General features: G+C 47.3%; 1 protein-coding gene across 3 annotated transcripts in view; it reads right to left on the reverse strand.

The window, feature by feature from the left end:
- The window catches only part of SH3RF3 (SH3 domain containing ring finger 3), a 375,142-nt gene that overhangs the window by 253,429 nt on the left and 101,308 nt on the right, over nucleotides 1-20,405 (reverse strand). The gene's annotated exons all lie outside the window — the stretch shown is intronic.

Genomic DNA, 20,405 nt, shown 5'->3' on the forward strand with positions numbered 1-20,405 from the left:
AAGGGCAACAGTTGAATGCAGTTGTGATTCCAGAAACGTGTCACATCGCCCTCAACAACGGCCAGTCTAACTGGTAGAGCTGACCGTCCTGGCAGTGGCTCCTCCCCCACTAAAGACCTCCTCACGGCTCTGCTGCAGTGCTCCCTGAACCGCAAGTCACCAGGATGCCAAAGGCTGCCCGCCATAAGTGCTGCCACACTCCCGCAGCCCAGGAACACGTCCAGCCCACACTCACATTTCAACCCAGAAGGAATGAGGCGCTGCCAGGCTTGCCCGGCACCTCTGCTCCTGTGCCCCACTGCACCCTGCTGCCTCCCGGTGGTCTAAACCAAAGCATCCAGCCTTCACATGAACCAAAGCAATCCCGAGGCCTCAACCTCAGGGCATTTACAGACTCCATAAAGATCTGAGAGTCCCTGGAGGCAACTTCAGCTAGAAAAACTGAGGTTCAAGGAATTACAGCAAAAGCAATGATTTGCGATGGATTTCCAGAATTGGTCAGAATGTTTCCTGCGACCACCTCCAGAGAAAATCTTAAAGAACATGGTCTCAGTTTAAGAGATAAGAAGCGCATACAAAAAACCTAAGGATCTCAGGGATGCAAGGATGGTACAACATTAGAAAATCCATCAACATCATCTACCACATCAACAAAAAGGACAGAAACTACATGATCATCTCTATAGATGCTGAAGCATTCAACAAAATTCAACATACATTCATGATAAAAACTCTCAACAAAATGGGTATACAGGGCAAGTACCTCAACATAATAAAGGCCATATATGACAAGCCCACAGCCAACATCATACTTAACAGCAAGAAGCTGAAAGCTTTTCCTTTAAGATCAGGAACAAGACAGGGATGCCCACTCTCCCCACGGTTATTCAACATAGTACTAGAGGTCCTAGCCACGGCAATCAGACAAAACAAAGAAATACAAGGCATCCAGATAGGTAAAGAAGAAGTCAAACTGTCATTATTTGCAGATGACATGATATTGTACATAAAAAACCCTAAAGACACCACTCCAAAACTACTAGAACTAATATTTGAATTCAGCAAAGTTTCAGGATACAAAATAAACACACAGAAATCTGTGGCTTTCCTATACACTAACGATGAACTAGCAGAAAGAGAAATCAGGAAAACAATTCCATTCACAATTGCATAAAAAAGAATAAAATACCTAGGAATAAACCTAACCAAGGAAGTGAAAGACCTATACCCTGAAAACTACAGGACACTCTTAGGAGAAATTAAAGAGGACACTAATAAATGGAAACTCATCCCATGCTCTTGGTTATGAAGACTTAATACTGTCAAAATGGCCATGTTGCCTAAAGCAATCTACACATTCAATGCAATCCCTATCAAAATACCTATAGCATTCTTCAATAAACTAGAGCAAATAGTTCTAAAATTCATATGGAACCACAAAAGCCCAAATAGCCAAAGCAATCCTGAGAAGGAAGAATAAAGCAGGGGGCATCTTGCTTCCCAACTTCAAGCTCTACTACAAAGCCACAGTAATTAAGACAATTTGGTAGTGGCACAAGAACAGACCCACAGGCCAGTAGAACAGAATAGAGAGTCCAGATATTTACCCAAACATATATGGTCAATTAATATACAATAAAGGAGCTATGGACATACAATGGGGAAATGACAGCCTCTTCAACAGCTAGTGTTGGCAGAACTGGACAGCTACATGAAAGAAAATGAAACTGGATCACTGTCTAATCCCATACACAAAGGTAAACTCAAAATGGATCAAAGACCTGAATGTAAGTCAGGAAACCATAAAACTCTTAGAAAGAAAAATAGGCAAAAATCTCTTGGACATAAACATGAGCAACTTCTTCATGAACATATCTCCCTGGGCAAGGGAAATAAAAGCAAAGATAAACAAGTGGGACTATATCAAATGGAAAAGGTTCTGTACAGCAAAGGACACCACCAATAGAACAAAAAGGTACCCTACAGTATGGGAGAATATATTCATAAATGAAAGATCCAATAAAGGGGGGTTGACATCCAAAATATATAAAGAGCTCACACTCTTCAACAAACAAAAAGCAAATAATCCAATTAAAAAATTGGCAGAGGAGCTGAAGAGACAGTTCTCCAAAGAAGAAATTCAGATGGCCAACAGACACATGAAAAGATGCTCCACATCACTAATCATCAAAGAAATGCAAATTAAAACCACAATGAGATATCACCTCACACCAGTAAGGATCGCCACCATCCAAAAGACAAACAACAACAAATGTTGGCGAGGATGTGGAGAAAGGAACCTCCTACACTGCTGGTGGGAATGTAAATTAGTTCAACTATTGTGGAAAGCAGTATGGAGGTTCCTCAAAAAACTAAAAATAGAAATACCATTTGACCCAGGAATTCCACTTCTAGGAATTTACCCTAAGAATGCAGCAGCCCAGTTTGAAAAAGACAGATGCACCCCTATGTTTATCACAGCACTATTTACAATAGCCAAGAAATGGGAACCACCTAAGTGTCCATCAGTAGATGAATGGATAAAGAAGATGTGGTACATATACACAATGGAATATTATTCAGCCATAAGAAGAAGAAAAATCCTATCATTTGCAACAACTTGGATGGAGCTAGAGGGTGTTATGCTCAGTGAAATAAGCCAGGTGGAGAAAGACAAGTATCAAATGATTTCACTCATCTGTGGAGTATAAGAACAAAGAAAAAAACTGAAGGAGCAAAACAGCCAGCAGACTTACAGAACCTGAGAATGGACTGACAGTTACCAAAGGGAAAGGGACTGGGGAGGATGGGTGGGAAGGGAGGAAAAAGGTGGGGGGAGGGAAAGAAAGGGGCACTATGATTAGCATGTATAATGATGTGGCGGGGGGGCAGCATGGGGAGGGCTGTGCAACACAGAGCAGACAAGTAGTGATTCTACAGCATCTTACTATGCTGATGGACAGTGACTGTGAAGGGGTATGTGTGGGGGACTTGGTGATGGAGGGAGTCTAGTAAACATAATGTTCCTCATGTAATTGTAGATTAATGATATCAAAAAAAAAAAAGAAAAAAAAACCTGAGGATATTTCATAGATAGCCTTAAATCTGTCCCCCTCAAAGATCAATTTCCTATAACAACAGGTCAGTTTAGAGGCAGCTTGTCCAAAGAAAATAAAAATTAATTTACTTTCACTTCCCAGCTGACATTTGGAAAGAAAAGAGTAGCCCATTCACATAGGAAGTCTGAAGTGCCCACTGCTGTGCCAGCCTCTGGGAGTCCACGTGTTCTAACATCGACACGAGGAAACAGGTTCCCTCTGAGCGCCAAGAGGGGTCCAGTGATAGTGGGGGCTGCCACGGCCATGCGCTGGGGTGCAGGAAGCAGCCACACAGACCTCGTTCTGACCGCGGCTCTGCACCGTCTTGGTGTCTGAAAACCTCAGAGCAGCAGCCGGCTGACCCGGGGAGGGCAGGGTCTGCATATCTGATGGGAGCATGGACACCATGCCACCAGCACATGATGTACAACGCCAAGGGAGCTCTGACAAGAACAGAGGCCCCCTTCCCTCTGCTGAGACGGGGGCAGATGAGCCTTGGCAGCAGGTTCCTCGGGAAGGCTGCCCAGAGCCACATGAGCAAGCATTTCAAGGGGATGCCTTCCAGTGGCCAGGACCGCTCGAGCCACACATGTCTTTAGCGACACCAGGCACTGTTTGAGGGTTGACACCCAAGCCCAGGGCCAGCTGCTGCTACTTCATCTCCACACCATAAGCAGGCCCCCACTGGTGACGGCGTGCAGGCCGCCATGGGAAAGGTGTATGAAACCCCACCTGGCTGTGGCAGCCAGGGCCAGTCTCAGGCCCCCCAAGAGGCCAGTGGCAGGAAGGCACCTGTCCTGGGCCACAGGCTGTTGCAAGGACGGAGGCATCGAGGCTCTGTGTTTCTCTTAGTCCAGTGTCTTTAAGCTGGGACTTTCAGAGACACAGATAATGCCATTCCCAGATTTCCTCCATGTATTTGCCTCACAGAAGTGGTGATGACGTCTCTTACAGACTGGCATTCCTGGGTTTTCCTCATTGTCCCAGCTCATTCCTAAAGCAAATAGTAGTAGAACAGCTCTCATCAAAAAACAGCTCCACACAGCTGAGGGTCCTGGAAATTTAATTTTCAGTCTCATATTTGGCGTTTGTTTGGGGGTCTTTCCAACGCATCAGGAAAACAGAATTGCATTCACTGGTGGAAACCAGAACTGATGGCTTTGCCTAAAGACTTAATATAGTATTTATTTATTTTCCTAATACTACCAGAGATTTATATATTACAACGAGTCAGCTATGCACTGCTTTGCGGAGCTGCTGCTAAATGCAAAATGTGCTCATTTTCCTGAGAAAGCATTTTCATAAATGCTCGGTTGTGATTCATGTGTGCTTCTTAAATGTTTTATGCTCCCTTTACAGTTTGTATCTAGCTCAGATTAGAATCTATTGTTTTGTAGTCCATAAATAGTACATCCTCCAAACAGCAGAGGGAAAACAGAAAAATAGCCAAAGAGGATTCACTAAATTTTCAGTTCAAGTAAACTATTGCTTCCATCAGAATAATAGGCAGCCTAGGACCAACAGATAGAAAACAACCTCCCCACAATTAGTCACTGCAGTGTTTAAGGGCCTTTGGCTGGTGCAGGAAGCTTTGTGCACAAATGAGCTGGGCAGGGGCAACACCCAGAGCCCAAGGCCACACCTGTGCTCGGCACTAGTGTGCAGGATCTAATCTTTCACTCCCTCCCTGATAGCTCACAAATCTGTTCACCATTTCTCTACTGTCTGCTAGGTTCACTAGAGTGTGAAAGGCCAGGTTGAGAGAGAAGATAAAGATGGAAAGGAAATTGTCCCTGCCCTCAAGTGCCCATAGTTGAGTAAGGAGATAGCCATGCACGCAAGACCATAGCACCACCATGAACCATTCAAAAGTCACATGGAAAGCTGCAAACAAGGAAGGGCAGTTAATGCCAACCAGTTGGTTGCTGGAACCTGAGGTAAGTTCTGGTGGTGGGGATGACGTTTAAGTCAGCTTCCTGAGAGTGTGATTCTGGTCTGAAAAGAAGGGGATCAGGGGGAATGAAGCAAGCATAACATGCAGTCAAGCCTCTCGGTCAGGTCACGTGGGCGTCTGACATCCTGCATCCACGAGGGCCCCTGTGGCACTGCTGCGTGCAGCGGTCCCGTGTGCCCTCTCTCACAGCGGGACTGTGCGGTCCTTCCCAGACACTCTCCCCTCGCGGCTGGACGGCTCCGCCTCTTCTCAGCTTTTCTCTCACTCTGGCAGCTGCTTTCTCAGTCTCCCCACATTGGCACGTGGACGTGCCCTGGGCTCTGTCTGCACTGGCACCGTCCCTCTAGTGACCTCTCCAGCCCCAGGGCTTTAATACTGTCTCTGCGACAGATGGAGATATAAATTATAGCACAGTAAAAGGAGTTAATGACGCTGGGACAGCAGGTGTACAGGGAGACTGCCCTAGAAGGTGCTGTCTTCCTCCTAGATGCCACCGACTCCAGCAATCTATGTCTCTGACTCATATCACCAATTGACTGTTTCCCATCTCTCTGTCCTTTGATGTTGAATGGATACCCCCACCATTTCATAAGTCAATGTGAAATTTTTATATTCCCTTTGGATTTTTAGCATTCTTTGCAACTTTGGGAAATTACATTAATATCCACCCAGTTGCCAGAGCCAAAACTCTCGGAGCTATCCTTGACTTACCTCCCCATCATGCCAAATGTCTAACGTTCAGCAAAACCTGTTCAACATTCTCCCAAACCAACCCTCAGTGTGCCCACTTACTTTAATCTCTACTGCTTCAGCCTGGTCCAAATCATCACTGTTTCTTGCCTGTGATGCAGTGTCACCTGTACCTGGTCACCTGCCTCAAACTCGGCTCGCTCCTTGTGTCCCCCAAGCATCAGCCAGCAAGATCTTTCTAAAGAAAACCAGATCGAGCCTTGCTCTGATTAAAGCCTTTCATTCCTTGGGCTGGAAACCACCCAGGCCGCTGTGGTTCTCGGAGATGCCGAGGCCATTCCTGCCGGACCACCTGGGCTCAAGTGCCCCCTGCCCCACCTCTGGCTTTTGCCTGGCTGGCTCCCTGTCCTCACTTCGATCTTCAGATACTGGCTTTTATGCTGCCTCTTCAAGGCTACTCCCCACACACCAAACATGAAAATCATCATGTTGTCATTTTCCATTACACTTCCCTGTGCTGTTAACCATCTGCGGGCTGCCTGCCCCCATCCAGTTTTTTCTTTCATTACTTATTTCATTTCCATCCCTCCCGCCTGGAGTATAAATGTGTGGGAGCAGGGACATCCTCTTCCTGGCTCACCACCCAGCATGCTGGAGTAGTGACACCCCGACACTGGCCTGTGGATGGACGGGAAGGGGTGGAAAGAAGGTCAGCTCAGAGGCTGCAAGCCAGCGGGGGATGCGAGCTGCCCTGATGTGAGTGACGCTGGCCTGGCTGCACGCCAAGCATCCTGGCAGCCACTGGGGCCCGCCTTCCCAGGAGCATCTCTGGCCCCAGCCTACAGTCCACACCTACTGCTACCTCCCACTGATGCCCATGCACGGCCAGACACTGTTGCCAGCCCTCACAAAGCACCTGAAGAGGTGAATGGCCTTCCTCCAGAAAATGTCTTACTTCTCTTCCCACCGCCACTGCTCAGCTTGGACTGGCCAACTCGGTTGCCTGTACAGGCACACGCACAGTCCACTTGGTCCTCCTCACGAATCATGGCACTCTGAGCTCCTTCTCCTGGCCTCATACACCACACACCACGGAGCTGGAGTCAGGGAAGCGAGACCAGCCTCACACGGAGAACAGGAGTCCCTCTGGCCATGATCCCGACTTCCTAATGCCGCTCTGCAGCTTCCTGATGCTTGCTCCCTTCGCGAGCAGGTAAGCTGAGGGTGGGGGACTCTGGCCTGCAGAGCCCGGGCCCCAAGCCTGAGTGTGCTGCAGCCCTTCTGAGGAACTGCGGTGGCCTCGGTGACTCTGAGGGAGCCCCGCACCACAGAGCAGGGCTGGGAAGCTGCTCCTCCAGATGGGAAGCACACCCCAGAGGGGTGGGGCCAGGCAGGGTCTGTGGGGTTCATCGAGTGGCCAGCTAGGCCAGCTGGGCAGAGCCACAGACTTCCTGGCTCAGGCTCCTTCCCGTCCACTCCTGTCTGCCAGAGCTCCGTGCTGGGGGACGGGAGCCTGCAGTGTCCTGACATCCCAGGCTCAGGACCCCAGAGACTGCACGCACAGGGTACGTGACCATCCACAATCCAGTGAGGCACCAGGTGGGGGGGTGCCCAGCCCTGCCGCCAGCACACACATGGGGGGCGGGGCCCTGAGCCCTATTTCCACCAGCACCAATGTCCCCAAAACTGCTGGGGTGGGGGTTGAGCCAAGGACTCCTGAAGCTTCCAGGCAATGTCCCCATGCTGCCCGAGTTGTCAGCTCAGGAAGGCAAGGACATCAAGGAAAGGACAGCAACACGGGTAAGAGGCACGTGGATCCTGCGTGGGAGCCGGTTGTGAGCGGGACAATGGGAGGAACGAGAACTGATGCTGAAAGGAAGGGGGCTACGAGCTGGCCGTGTGACACAGTGGGCAGGACACGACACCCCTTTTCACATGAGGCAGCTACTTGCCGGAGCAAGTGCTAGGAGGCGGAGCCTCTGGCCTGAGTCGGACTGCTCCAGGGTGTGGTGCAAATCCTCTGTGAGATCAGCACCTGGCGCTGGTGTTCAGGCCTGAGCAGAGAAAGAGGCTCCTGAAGAGTCTAGAGATGCAGAGTGGGGAGAACTCCAGGAGAGGGGAGCACGGCAAGAGCAGCATGGCCCAGGGACACAGTCTGGAGGAGGCAGAGGTAAACACCGAGGTCCGAGGTGTGCACGTGAGTGGAGGAGGACAAGGAGTGGCGTTTCTAAAATCTGATTTTCTGCTAGAAAAATGTTATAAAAGTTCATTGTAAGAATTTCCAAAATATGAAAAGAAAGAAGAAGACATTCCTTCTGCACAGCAAAGGAAACCATCCACAAAACAAAAAGGCAATCTTCAGCAGGGGAGAAGACACTTGCAAATCACTTATCTGATAAGGGGTTAATGTCCAAAATACATAGGAAACTCATACAACACTGTAAGAGCAACAACAAAAAAATGCAATTAAAAAATGGGCAGAGGACCTGAAAGGACATTTCTTCCAAAGAAAAACAAATGGCCAACAGAGACATGAAAAAATGCTCCACATCACTAATCATCAGGGACATGCAAATCAAAGCTACAGTGAGATACCAGGGCAGAATGGCCGACATCCAAAAGACAAGAGATAACAAGTGTGGCGAGGACATGGGGAAAAGGGAGCCCTCCTACCCTGCTGGTGGGAATGTTAGTTGGTGCAGCCACTGTGGAAAACAATGCAGAGGTTCCTCAAAAAATTAAAATACAAATACCATATGATTCAGCAATTCTACTTCTGGGTATTCATCCTGAGGCAACAAAATCAGCAATTCAGAATGGAACCTGTGACCCCATGCTCACCACGGCACTGCTGACAACAGCCAAGACACGGGAGCAGCCTCAGTGCCCGAGGGGTGATAAAGAGACAAAGATGTGGCATGTATACATGATGGACTATTACTCAGCCATGAGAAAGAAAGAAATTTGCCATTTGAGACAACACAGATGGGCCTAGAGGATATTATGCCAGATAAGGTAAAGCAGACAAAGAAAACACTGAATGGTATCCCTTATATGTGGAATCTAAATAAAAAAGTCAAACTCATAGAAACAGAGAGTAGAAAAGCGGTTACCAAGGGCTGGGGGATAGAAGAAATGGGGTTGGTTGGCAAAAGGGTACAAACTTTCAGCATTAGGATGGATAAGGTCTGAGGATCTAGTGTATAACATGCTAGATGTAGGTGATAACACTGTGTTGTATAGCTGAAATTTGCTAAGAGAGTAGAACTAAAATGTCCCCACCAAAAAAGAAAAAAAGATAAAGATGTGAGGAATTGGCAGTGTTAATAACTGGATGGAGGCATACATTCACCAAAAAATAAATAAACAAATTTATCAAATAGGCATTCCTAAAATACTCCTTCCAATCTCTTTACCAATGCATACATAAAGGCACTGAAAAAGGGGGAGGACACATTACGAAAGATAATTCTGTATCCTTTTTCTTACTTAAGATGTTCTGATATCCTTCCATCCTTTATAATGGCTTTGTCATTACAACAAACTTCTGTACAAATGAATAAATGAATCTCTGTCCTCTTGTTTTTCATTTTTCTTTTTGTTTTTTGGTTAGATTCTCAGGCTGGAATTCCCAGATCAAAGATGGAGTGTACCTCTTCTAGGTTTAGAGAAATGGCTTTTCTGAGAGTTTGTTTTTCAACTTGTTTCGGAAATTTAATGTGTCTCATTCTTTTCTTGTCATCACCAAATACTAATTTTATGAATTTATTAGATGAGCGCTCTAACTCTCAGACTGTATTACTAAGGTCACTCATTCTAAACATACCTTTCAGTAATTTTTTTCATGCTCCATAGAGCTCCCTCTGTCAAAAGGAGGGTGCGGGCTGGTCTGGGGAGACGAGGCTGGACTGGATGTGGCCGGGAGACGGGCCAGGGTCCCGGCAGGGCGGGGACCCTCGGGGCGGGGGGCCTCCCGACAGGAGCGGCAGCAGGGGGGGCACCAACGCAGAGGAACGCATTCCCACCCAGCGGCCTCGGGACTGGATGAGGGCGGGTGTGCCAGCGCGAGGGCGGATGGGAGGTGTTGAAGGTTTGAAACCACAGCAACAAAAACCTACTTCTCAAGGTGAAAAAAGTCCTGAGGTAGTGTGTGAGGGTCTGTCTCTGGGTACGGTCGTGTGGGCAGTGAGGCCTCGCGGCCGCCCTGATTCTAGAGGGCACCCACAGCCTGGCGTGCACAGCGGGGAGCCATGGTTCCAGGGGTGGGGCGGGGACGATGGCGCCAGCTCGAGCACAGCCCGTTCCACTGCACCGCATAACACCTGCAACTCGAGGAAGCAGAGGCGGGACCGGGACCCAGACTGAGGCTGGCAGCCCCTGGGGGCGAGCGCTTGGCCCTTATCAGCCAGCACACCCTCTGAGAGCAGCCTGGCACCCGGTTCGCCAGCCCCTTGGCCGGCCAGAGGCCGTTTCCGAATCAGGTGACCGTGGCCAGGCTCCCGGTGATGGGGCGACTTGGCACCCTTCAGCACACCTTCTAAGCTTCAGAGGAAAACCGCCAGAAGCCCTGGAGATGAGCGGCGGAGGCTCCAGCACAGATGTGGTGACGAAAGGCAGGTGGCCGTGGGAATTCTCTTCCAGAGACAGTGGCCTGCGGGGTCGGCCCGTTGTTCTCCGCAGGCAGCTCTGTTTCAGTCGGAGGGCATTCCCTACCCTAAAACCCGTTATTCCACTAAGGACATTCTTAACAGTCATCACCCCTGATTTGGCCTTATTTCTTCCATTCTTCTGGATGGTCACATCCAAGCTGGGGTTTGCAAACAACACTGCCTGCATGTTAACCCCATTTTCCCCATCAGATTTTAAAGTCAAATCAAGGTCTACGCTCAACATCTCTTCAGAAAAGCAGCAGCTCATTTGATCTGAAAAATTCTTACTTAACAGAGAGGAACAAAGATCCAGCTTTTCACCAGTGACATGTGCTTATTCGACATGTTTTTGTGAGAGGAGGAAATGACTACCCTACAACGGCCCCCTGGAAACGTGAGCAAGCAAAGTGCCCCCTTAAGCAGCAGGAATGCACAGACGCTTCCTGCAGAGGCCCCCAACGATAAGCCATGAGCATCCCCAACTGGGACTTCATCCTGCACCGGCTCTGCTTGCCCCAAGTTCACTTGCTGACTCCACGCCTGAGTCACGGTGGAGAGGAAGAGGCCTGGTGTGGGCTGATGGCTCCGCGGGGACAGGTTCCCATGCCCTCACAGGGCGGAGGCACCCGGCCTGGAGTCCCCAGTGCCCTACCCCCAGCAGCACTTCTCCACAAAGAGAAAGGACAAGAACAGACAAGTAAGCAGAAGAGTGCCCTGCGCCAAATGCCGCACAGAGGCCCCCTGGCTCCCGTTCCAGGGCAGCCGGCTGCCCAGCTCCAGAAGCCCCCTGGGCACGCTCCCTGGCCACCAGAGCCACCCCTTGTGTATGGGCACAACAAGGGCAGGGACAGCACCCAACGGCTGCGTGTGGAGAAGATGAGGGACATCTCCACTTGCCCTGGAGGGATCTAACCCCTCAGAAGTCACCTACCTCACACCCTGGGTATAAGGAGCTCTGAAACAAGGGCATCTCTGGAGCCTGGTAGGCAATCTTCCTCCCTATACTTTCTAATTCTGCATAGTAAGGGCATCACGAGCAATTTTCACAGGAAGTGAAGCATTGAGCTGTCCCACCCTTCATGGAGCAAAGTTAGGAGAACTGGCCTTCACTTCCCCACTGCACCCTGGGCTCCCTGCCCTCACGCTCTCCATGGAGTGGGAGATGTCCAAACTCAGCTGCTCAGGAAGGGAGCTTGCTCCTCCCATCTTCTGTCTGGCCTCCTAATAGCCATCACACAAGCCCTCCTGGGAGATGCAGGCCCGGCAGTGACCCATCAAAGGGACCAGCCTTCAACCCACCCACCGCCTCCCAAGCTGTTCTTGGGCGAGGGCTGCCTTGAAAGGGAGAAGGGCAACTACACAGAGTCCTTCTCCGGAACCACCGCACAAAACCACCAACTCCCAGCCACTGGGCAGAGGAGCCCACATATCAAGTCAGGAATTCTTAGACCAACATTTTGCATGAGAACAAGGAACTCTTGACACTACATGGCATACAGCTTAGATGAAGTTCTATTTTCATCATGACCAAAAAAACACATAGTAATTAAGAAAACCGTAAAATACAGAAAACAAGAAATTTGTTCTCAAGTGCCATCACCACCTGCTGACACTCTGCCAGCTGTCCTCCGCCTTTTCCCTGTGCTCAGGTTTATGAGGTTTTTAAAAATATTCCTATCAGTGTATATACCATTTGGTGTCCATTTCTTTCTAAGAACCAGCACTTTTCTATTGAATTAGTATTAATAAAAATCATTTTAAATTGGATCAATAACATTGAACTGACAGCATATGCAGTAGTTTATTCAGCAATCCCCACATAATTAATAGAGAATTTGAGGTTCCCCTATTCACGGCTGCATCTCACAACACCACAGTGAACTGTGTAAGAGGATCTGGTTCTGTGCTTGTTTTCAGGACTATTTTCTTCCAGAAGACCCCCACGTGTAATCACTAGTCAAGGACACGATGTTTTACAGGCTTTCAATCCATCCTGCTGGGTTCCTAACTTAGCTCACTGTTCTCCCCATGGCCTATCAGGGCTGCACACTTTCTTACACTCTGTTAATTCGACGCTGGAGAAATTGCACGCTACTGCTTTTTAAATGTGTACCTCGTTGATGATTTAAGTCAAATACTTTTCCATGTATTTTCAGATTACCAAGCTCAAATCTTTTCCAACATTAATTATTGCCATTTCATGAACTATGAATTATTTCTATATGCTCTTTACTGTTGTATGTGACCAGGCTTTGGTATGTTAAACAAGTGCTTTTAACAAATTATTCCTATATTAAAAGTATTAAATCATTGAAATATACTCCGTATCTTTTTCAATGCATATTGTCTTTTAGTTTAACGGGCTTTTTAACTTGCTCTTAGAATTGTGTGCACCCGGCAGGACCACACTGTTGTCATTGGCTGTACTGCCCCCATTACAACTGGACAGGTGTCCTGCACAGGTGTCTTTCTTCTGGTCTTTCTGTGGCCTGGACCTTCGGTATTCAACCCTTGGGCCAGCTGGAATTTATGTGGGGGCTGCTCCTCCCCGTTGGCTCGCTAGAGATTGGCTTTGTCACATGAGCCCAGGAGCACAGGCCAGCACAGGCTCCGACCGCCCGGGTCAGAGTCCCCTCACCGTGCAGCTGCTCTGCAGGCTCATGAGTCTGGCCCCTGTCAAGTTCCTGCTCCAGCTTCAGTGTGCAAACAGGAAGCAGAGCCACAGTGTCAGGAAGGAAAAATAAGATTGGGGGCAGGGCAGGAGTGGCCAGGATTTCCTCTCCTCTACCCTGACTTTTGGTTTCTTTAAATTCCCCATTTGGGCAGCTTCCTCTAGTGGCAGTTTATTTGTTCTAAATGAGACAGAGCCTCAATCCTCACCATCTTCAGCCAAGTGCCCACAATGGAATAACCTTAGCAGAAGACACCCTTTGTTTCCAAAACTCACTGGCCCATGGAGATGATCTCTTATGCTTCCTAACAGACTCAGCGCACGATCCCATGCCTGTGGTGTGTTTCAGGGACAAGAATGAGAGAGAGGAACCAGTTAACCCAACCACGTGAGACAGCATTTCATTCACTAGTGGTGCCTCCGGCTACACAGAAGGAGAGAGGACATCTGAGGGCGCCGCTGAGGTCTCCACTGGGGGGCGCTGGAGACCCCCCCAGAGGCAGACACCTCCTGGCATCACCTAAAGGCTGCAGGAACATGCCAGTCTCTCCAGCCCAGGGGAGTTTGGTGGTTAACCAAAAGCCCATGTGACCCTGTCATCAGGAGCCAGCTATCACTTTCAGGAGACTGATTTCTTTGTGGAAGAGTGATTAACATAAGCTAGCAGAAAGAGAAATCAGGAAAACAATTCCATTCACAATTGCATCAAAAAGAATAAAATACCTAGGAATAAACCTAACCAAGGAAGTGAAAGACCTATACCCTGAAAACTACAGGACACTCTTAAGAGAAATTAAAGAGGACACTAATAAATGGAAACTTATCCCATGCTCTTGGTTATGAAGACTTAATACTGTCAAAATGGCCATGTTGCCTAAAGCAATCTACACATTCAATGCAATCCCTATCAAAATACCTACAGCATTCTTCAATAAACTAGAGCAAATAGTTCTAAAATTCATATGGAACCACAAAAGCCCAAATTACCAAAGCAATCCTGAGAAGGAAGAATAAAGCAGGGGGAATTACGCTCCCTGACTTCAAACTCCACTACAAAGCCACGGTAATCAAGACAATTTGGTATTGGCACAAGAACAGACCCACAGTTCAGTAGAACAGAATAGAGAGTCCAGATATTAGCCCAAACATATATGGTCAATTAATATACAATAAAGGAGCCATGGATATACAATGGGGAAATGACAGCCTCTTCAACAGCTAGTGTTGGCAAAACTGGACAGCTACATGTAAGAGAATGAAACTGGATCACTGTCTAACTCCATACACAAAAGTAAACTCAAAATGGATCATAGGCCAGAATATAAGCCATGAAATGATACAACTCTTAGAAAAAAACATAGGCAAAAATCTCTTGGACATAAACATGAGCAACTTCTTCATGAACATATCTCCCTGGGCAAGGGAAACAAAAGCAAAAATGAACAGGTGTGACTATATCAAGCTAAAAAGCTTCTGTACAGCAAAGGACACCATCAATAAAACAAAAAGGTACCCTACAGTATGGGAGGATATATTCATAAATGACAGATCCGATAAAGGGTAGACATCCAAAATATATAAAGAGCTCACACACCTCAACAAACAAAAATCACACAATCCAATTAAAAAATAGGCAGAGGACATAAGAAAAAAACAGATCCTACTATGTTGATGGACAGTGACTGTGAACAGGGATATGGGGGGGACTTGGTGAAGGGGGGAGCCTAGTAAACATAATGTCCTTCATGTTACTGTAGATTAATGATACCAAAATTAAAAAAAAAAAGAAGATGTGGTACATATACACAATGGAATATTACTCAGCTATAAGAAAAAAACAAATCCTACCATTTGCAACAACATGGATGGAGCTAGAGGGTATTATGCTCAGTGAAATAAGCCAGGCAGAGAAAGACAAGTACCAAATGATTTCACTCATATGTGGAGTATAAGAACAAAGGAAAACGGAAGGAACAAAACAGCAGCAGAATCAAAGAACCCAAGAATGGACTAACAGTTACCAAAGGGAAAGGGACTGAGGAGGATGGGTGGGAACGGAGGGATAAGGGCAGGGAAAAGAAAGAGGGCACTATGATTAACATGTATAGTGTAGGGGGGGCACGGGGAGGGCTGTGCAACACAGAGAAGACAAGTAGTGATTTTACAGCATCTTACTATGCTGATGGACAGTGACTGTGAAGGGGTATGTGGGGGGGACTTGGTGAGGGGGTAGCCTAGTAAACATAATGTTCTTCATGCAATTGTAGATTAATGATACCAAAATAATAAATAAATAAATAAACAAATGGGCAGAGGAGCTGAAGCTCCAAAGAAGAAATTCAGATGGCCAACAGGCACATGAAAAGATGCTCGACATCGCTAATCATCAGAGAAATGCAAATTAATACCACAATGAGATATCACCTGACACCAGTTAGGATGGCCAACATCCAAAAGAGCAAACAACAACAAATGTTGGCAAGGATGTGGAGAAAGGGGAACCCTCCTACACTGCTGGTGGGAATATAAATTAGTTCAACCATTGTGGAAAGCAGTATGGAGGTTCCTCAAAAAACTAAAAATAGAAATACCATTTGACCCAGGAATTCCACTCCTAGGAATTTACCGTAAGAATGCAGGAGCCCAGTTTGAAAAAAACATATGCATTCTTATGTTTATTGCAGTACTATATACAATAGCCAAGAAATGGAAGCAACCTAAGTGTCCAGTAGTAGATGAATGAATAGAGAAGATGTGGTACGTATACACAATGGAATATTATTCAGCCATAAGAAGAAAACAAATCCTACCATTTGCAACAACATGATGGAGCTAGAGGGTATTATACTCAGTGAAATAAGTCAGGTGGAGAAAGACAAGTACCAAATGATTTCACTCATCTGTGGAGTACAAGAACAAAGCAAAAACTGAAGGAACAAAACAGCAGCAGAATCACAGAACCCAAGAATGGACTAACAGTTATCAAAGGGAAAGGGACTGGGGAGGATGGGTGGGAAGGGAGAGATAAGGGGGAGGGGGAGAAAAGGGGCATTACGATTAGCACACATAATGTAGGAGGTGGAAAGCACCGGGAGGGTTATACAACACAGAGAAGACAAGTAGTGATTTCACAGCATCTTACTATGCTGATGGACAGTGACTGTAATGGGGAATGTGGTTGGGACTTGATAATGGAGGGAATCTAGTAACCATAATTTCACTCATGTAATTGTAGATTAATGATACAAAAAAAAGAGTGATTAACAGCTTGAACAATGTCCCCCAGAAACAAATCCCCAATCTCAGAGAGGTTTAAGCCTCAAAAAGGTTTGATGCATGTTATGCTAGGTCAGGGATATCCCACAGCCCCCAGGGAGAAGGCAGTGGGCTTAGAGCCTCCCTTCCATGCAACTGTTTTGGGGTTAGAGGTTACTAAGCTTAAGCAGATGGTGCAGGAAGCACTTGGATGCAGGGTGAATGGAGACAGAAAGGCAGTGTGCAGACTCACATGGGGGCCCACTGGAGCTGACACTTCCCCAGGGATGCCCAGACTGCAGATCTTAAATCCCTGCAGTGGTCAGCATACACACCCTCCCGCTCTTCCTCTGCTGGCACCAAAGAACAAAAGCAAGAAAACACCAGTCTGGGAGGCCCAGTGCACACAGCATCTCTAACATCGGCTGAGGGCCCACCTAGCAGTCACCTGCACCCTGCTCCCTCAGGCCCAGGTGGCCAGGCAGCAGGGTGCCCATTAAACCTGTCACCCCAGTGTGAGTCCTGACTTAGATGGTACAAACCCACCCTACTCAGCTACCAGATAAAGGGCTAGGAATGGCTGGGTTCTCTCAAACTGGGGCCTCTTTGGTTGCCCTGGGGTAGAGGGGCATGAGGAGAAAGGAAGGAGGTGCAGAGAGAGGTCCTTGCCCCCACTTCCCCTCTCCCGGAGCCACTCAGAGGCTTGGTCCTACATGCTGGCATCCCCTGTAAGCTCTCTCTTGAGAAAGGTTTCTTCTGCCACAATGTGTTTGGAAACAGAAGGCCAACCAGCATCTAACCCTAAAATGGTCCCCTTCTGTGGTCTGATTTCTCCCCGAAACAAAAAGAATGATGGCCTCTGGGCCTGAAGGAGTTGGGGCAGCCTCCAAAGATCCAGATACAGACACCCAATAGCCTGGTCAGTGTGGGGTCAAGTGACAGCTTGCGCTGAGGTAAAGGTGTGTGTCCAACCATTCAGATGTGTAAGTACATGAAATAGAACAAAATAATTTGCCTTGAGGCCTTTAGAATTAGAGGTGGTAACAAAGACAGCTGGACAATACTCCATTGCTCCTCCTTCCAGGCACATTTTATGGCTGAATTTCCCCCAAGACGTCATGTGCAGTCATGTAACTTGTTTCGGCAAATAAAGGTAACATGGATATAGCATGTGTCACTTCTCAGCAGAAGAGTTCAAGAGCCAACGTGTGCTGCAGCATGCCCTCGCCAGCCTGCGCCCTGAGCGGGGCCAAGAGGCAGAGCCCCTAACCTTGAGATAAACATACAGCTCTGATGAGAAAGAACCTGTGTGGCTTCAAACAGCGAGAAAAGGGCTGTTTGTCAGTGCGACACAGAGGAACCCAACCTGACCAATGGGACGTTCCAGGGGGAATGGGCTTGTGCACTCAGCCCAGCATTCCCCAGAACTGGTGCCAAAGAACACTGGCTCCACAAGACACTGTTGTCAAAAGACTTTAGAAGACCTGCCTCTACTTCATCTCCCTCCTGAAGAGCCACAGGTTTTAGATAATAAATGTCCTGCAATAAAGAAATAGTTTAACTTCATTTAACTTTAAGTTTTCCCACATGAATCTGTCCACAGACTGTGTGTTAAATATAATTGTTAAATTTATTGTTTAAAGTATAAATGGCAATTTCTTACAAAGTTAAATATACACTCATCATATGACCCAACATCCCTCTCCTAAATATCTATCGAAGTGAAATGGAAAATTACATTCACATGAAATCCCTTATGTGAATGTTTATAGTGACTTAATAATTGCCCAACTGGGAACAACTCAAACATCTTTAAATGTAAAACGGACATACTACTGTAGCACATCCACACAGTGGGACGTCACTCAGCAAAAAGGGAGCAGACACAAGATGGGTAAGTCTCCAGTGCGGTGCGCTAAGCAACACAAGCCAGACTCAAAGGCTACCTACCATGTGATCCCATTTATATGACATTGTAGAGTCGCAAAACGGTAGAAACAGAAGAGTGAGCACTGGTTGTCAGGGGCTGGGCGGAGGAGAGCACGACGACAAAAAGGCAGGATGGAATTGCCCAGAGCTGAGACCTCGGAGTTTTATGTCTTGACTGTGATGGTCACTCGACTGCAATCATTTGTCAAAACTCACAGATCTGGAAACCAAAAGTTGAGAATGGCTGCACATACACTATACATCAATAAAACCTGCATTGTTAACTTAATTTCAGGTATAAAATGAAGGGCCAGCTGTGTTTAAGTGACCCCTTTAAGCATCATCAGGGAAAATGTGGGGACAGCTCTTAGCACTCCTGGCTCTCACCAGCCTGACCCCAGTGAACTCATCTTGCTCAGCCACGAGGACCCCATGCTTCTCAATGACATACTGTTAGCTAATCACCTCATTCCAAAGAGGAGGGTAGACAGGCTGGAAGGGAAGAGTAAAGACCCACAGTTGCATCATTTTCCGCATAGTGACAAGGGTTCACATTTCCTGAGCATTAAGATGGTTTCACATCCCACTGTCCCCTGCGAGCATCCTGTGAGATGGGTGTGGTGATCTCCTGTTGACAAGCAAACTGGGGTTCAGAGCAATTAGGCAACTCACCCGGGCTATGCAGTCAGTAAGTGGTAGCAGAATAACCGGCACCGTATCTACACTTCGAACAACCCTGTCTTCCAGTGCTGAAGAAATGATACCACTTGGCTGGCTACAGAGGAGGAGTCACGTGGGTGAGGATGTGGAGAAACCGGATCTTTCACACGTTGCTGGGGGAATGTAAAACAATGCACTGCTTTGAAGGAAGGTCTGCCAGTGCCTTAGACAGTTACACGTTATCCTACGATCCAACAGCCCCACTCCCAGGTACACACAGACCTCACATGCTTGTTTGCAGCAGTATTACCCAAAAGCAAAAGTAATGCAAATGTCCATCACCTAAAGAGTGGAAGAATACAATGCAGTCTGCTCATGTGAAGGAATATGATCTGCCAACGAAAAGAATGAGGGTCCCACAGTTGATTGTGGTGATGGTGCAGGACTCTGAATATACTAAAAGCCACCAGACCCTACACTGTAAGTGGGCAAATTATTTGGTATGTGGATTATATCTCAATATGGCTGTTTTAAAAAATGGTGCATACCAATCCCAGTTTCAGCAAGTTCTACATTGTTAAAAATGTGTAAGAGGGGAACGAGGAATAGAAGATCCAACCAACAGATAAATCCTAGTGCACCATAGCTGCCTTTAGAGCATGGTAACATTCAATTTGGAAACAGACTGAAAATACTAATTACACTGTTACTTATGCTAATGTTAAAATTAGCATGTAGTCCTTGGTCACATGTCAGCTGAGAGCAGAGGGAAACAGCCTAGTTGACTAGTAGGTGGAAAGAAGCCTAACATAGAGTAAAGAAATGTAGCAGAAACCCCCGTGGAAAAATCTAAGAGCAGATAATGACGTTCAGTCTTAGATGTTTCTGGAAAAGAAATTCAAACACTATACATTAGAATGTGGTGAGACTTGGTCTGCTCAAGATGAGAAAGGCATCCTGCCCCAAAAAGACACACGTCTAAGCATGCCGACCTACCGTGGCTGTTAAGTGCATTAACCTTCTCCTGTGGGAGTTATTTTTCACTGTAACACACTTGTCAACATGCCATCACGTCACCTGCCTCTCCCACATCCGCCCACCAATTCCTCTCAGCTGTGGAATAAAGAGCAATAATTAGAGCAGGAAGCAGTGCCTGGGTGAGTAAGTGTTCTTGCCTGAGACTTTTTCAAAGGTGCACTGAAGGGGCTGCTCCTGAGGGAAACAGGCTGGGTGCGCGCACACACCGCTAAGGCCTGTCACAGTCACAGGCAGTGAACAGTAACTGCAGTCCAGAACCAGCTCTCCCACTCTGTGTGGAGGCTGGCACTCAGGAACAGGAGGCCAAACTACACATAAGGTGGGCTTTTATCCTGCAGTCGGTCCGAGGCCCACCCCGGGTGAGTCTGGCCTCTCCTGCCCTCCTGCCTATGCTGTCTCCAGGCGGGATGGAACAAGGCCCCAAAGGGAGGCTGAGCAGCCAGTGATTCCCAGGAGATTTA

This window comes from Manis pentadactyla, chromosome 2 (assembly GCF_030020395.1).
Source record: "Manis pentadactyla isolate mManPen7 chromosome 2, mManPen7.hap1, whole genome shotgun sequence".
NCBI lineage: Eukaryota > Metazoa > Chordata > Mammalia > Pholidota > Manidae > Manis > Manis pentadactyla.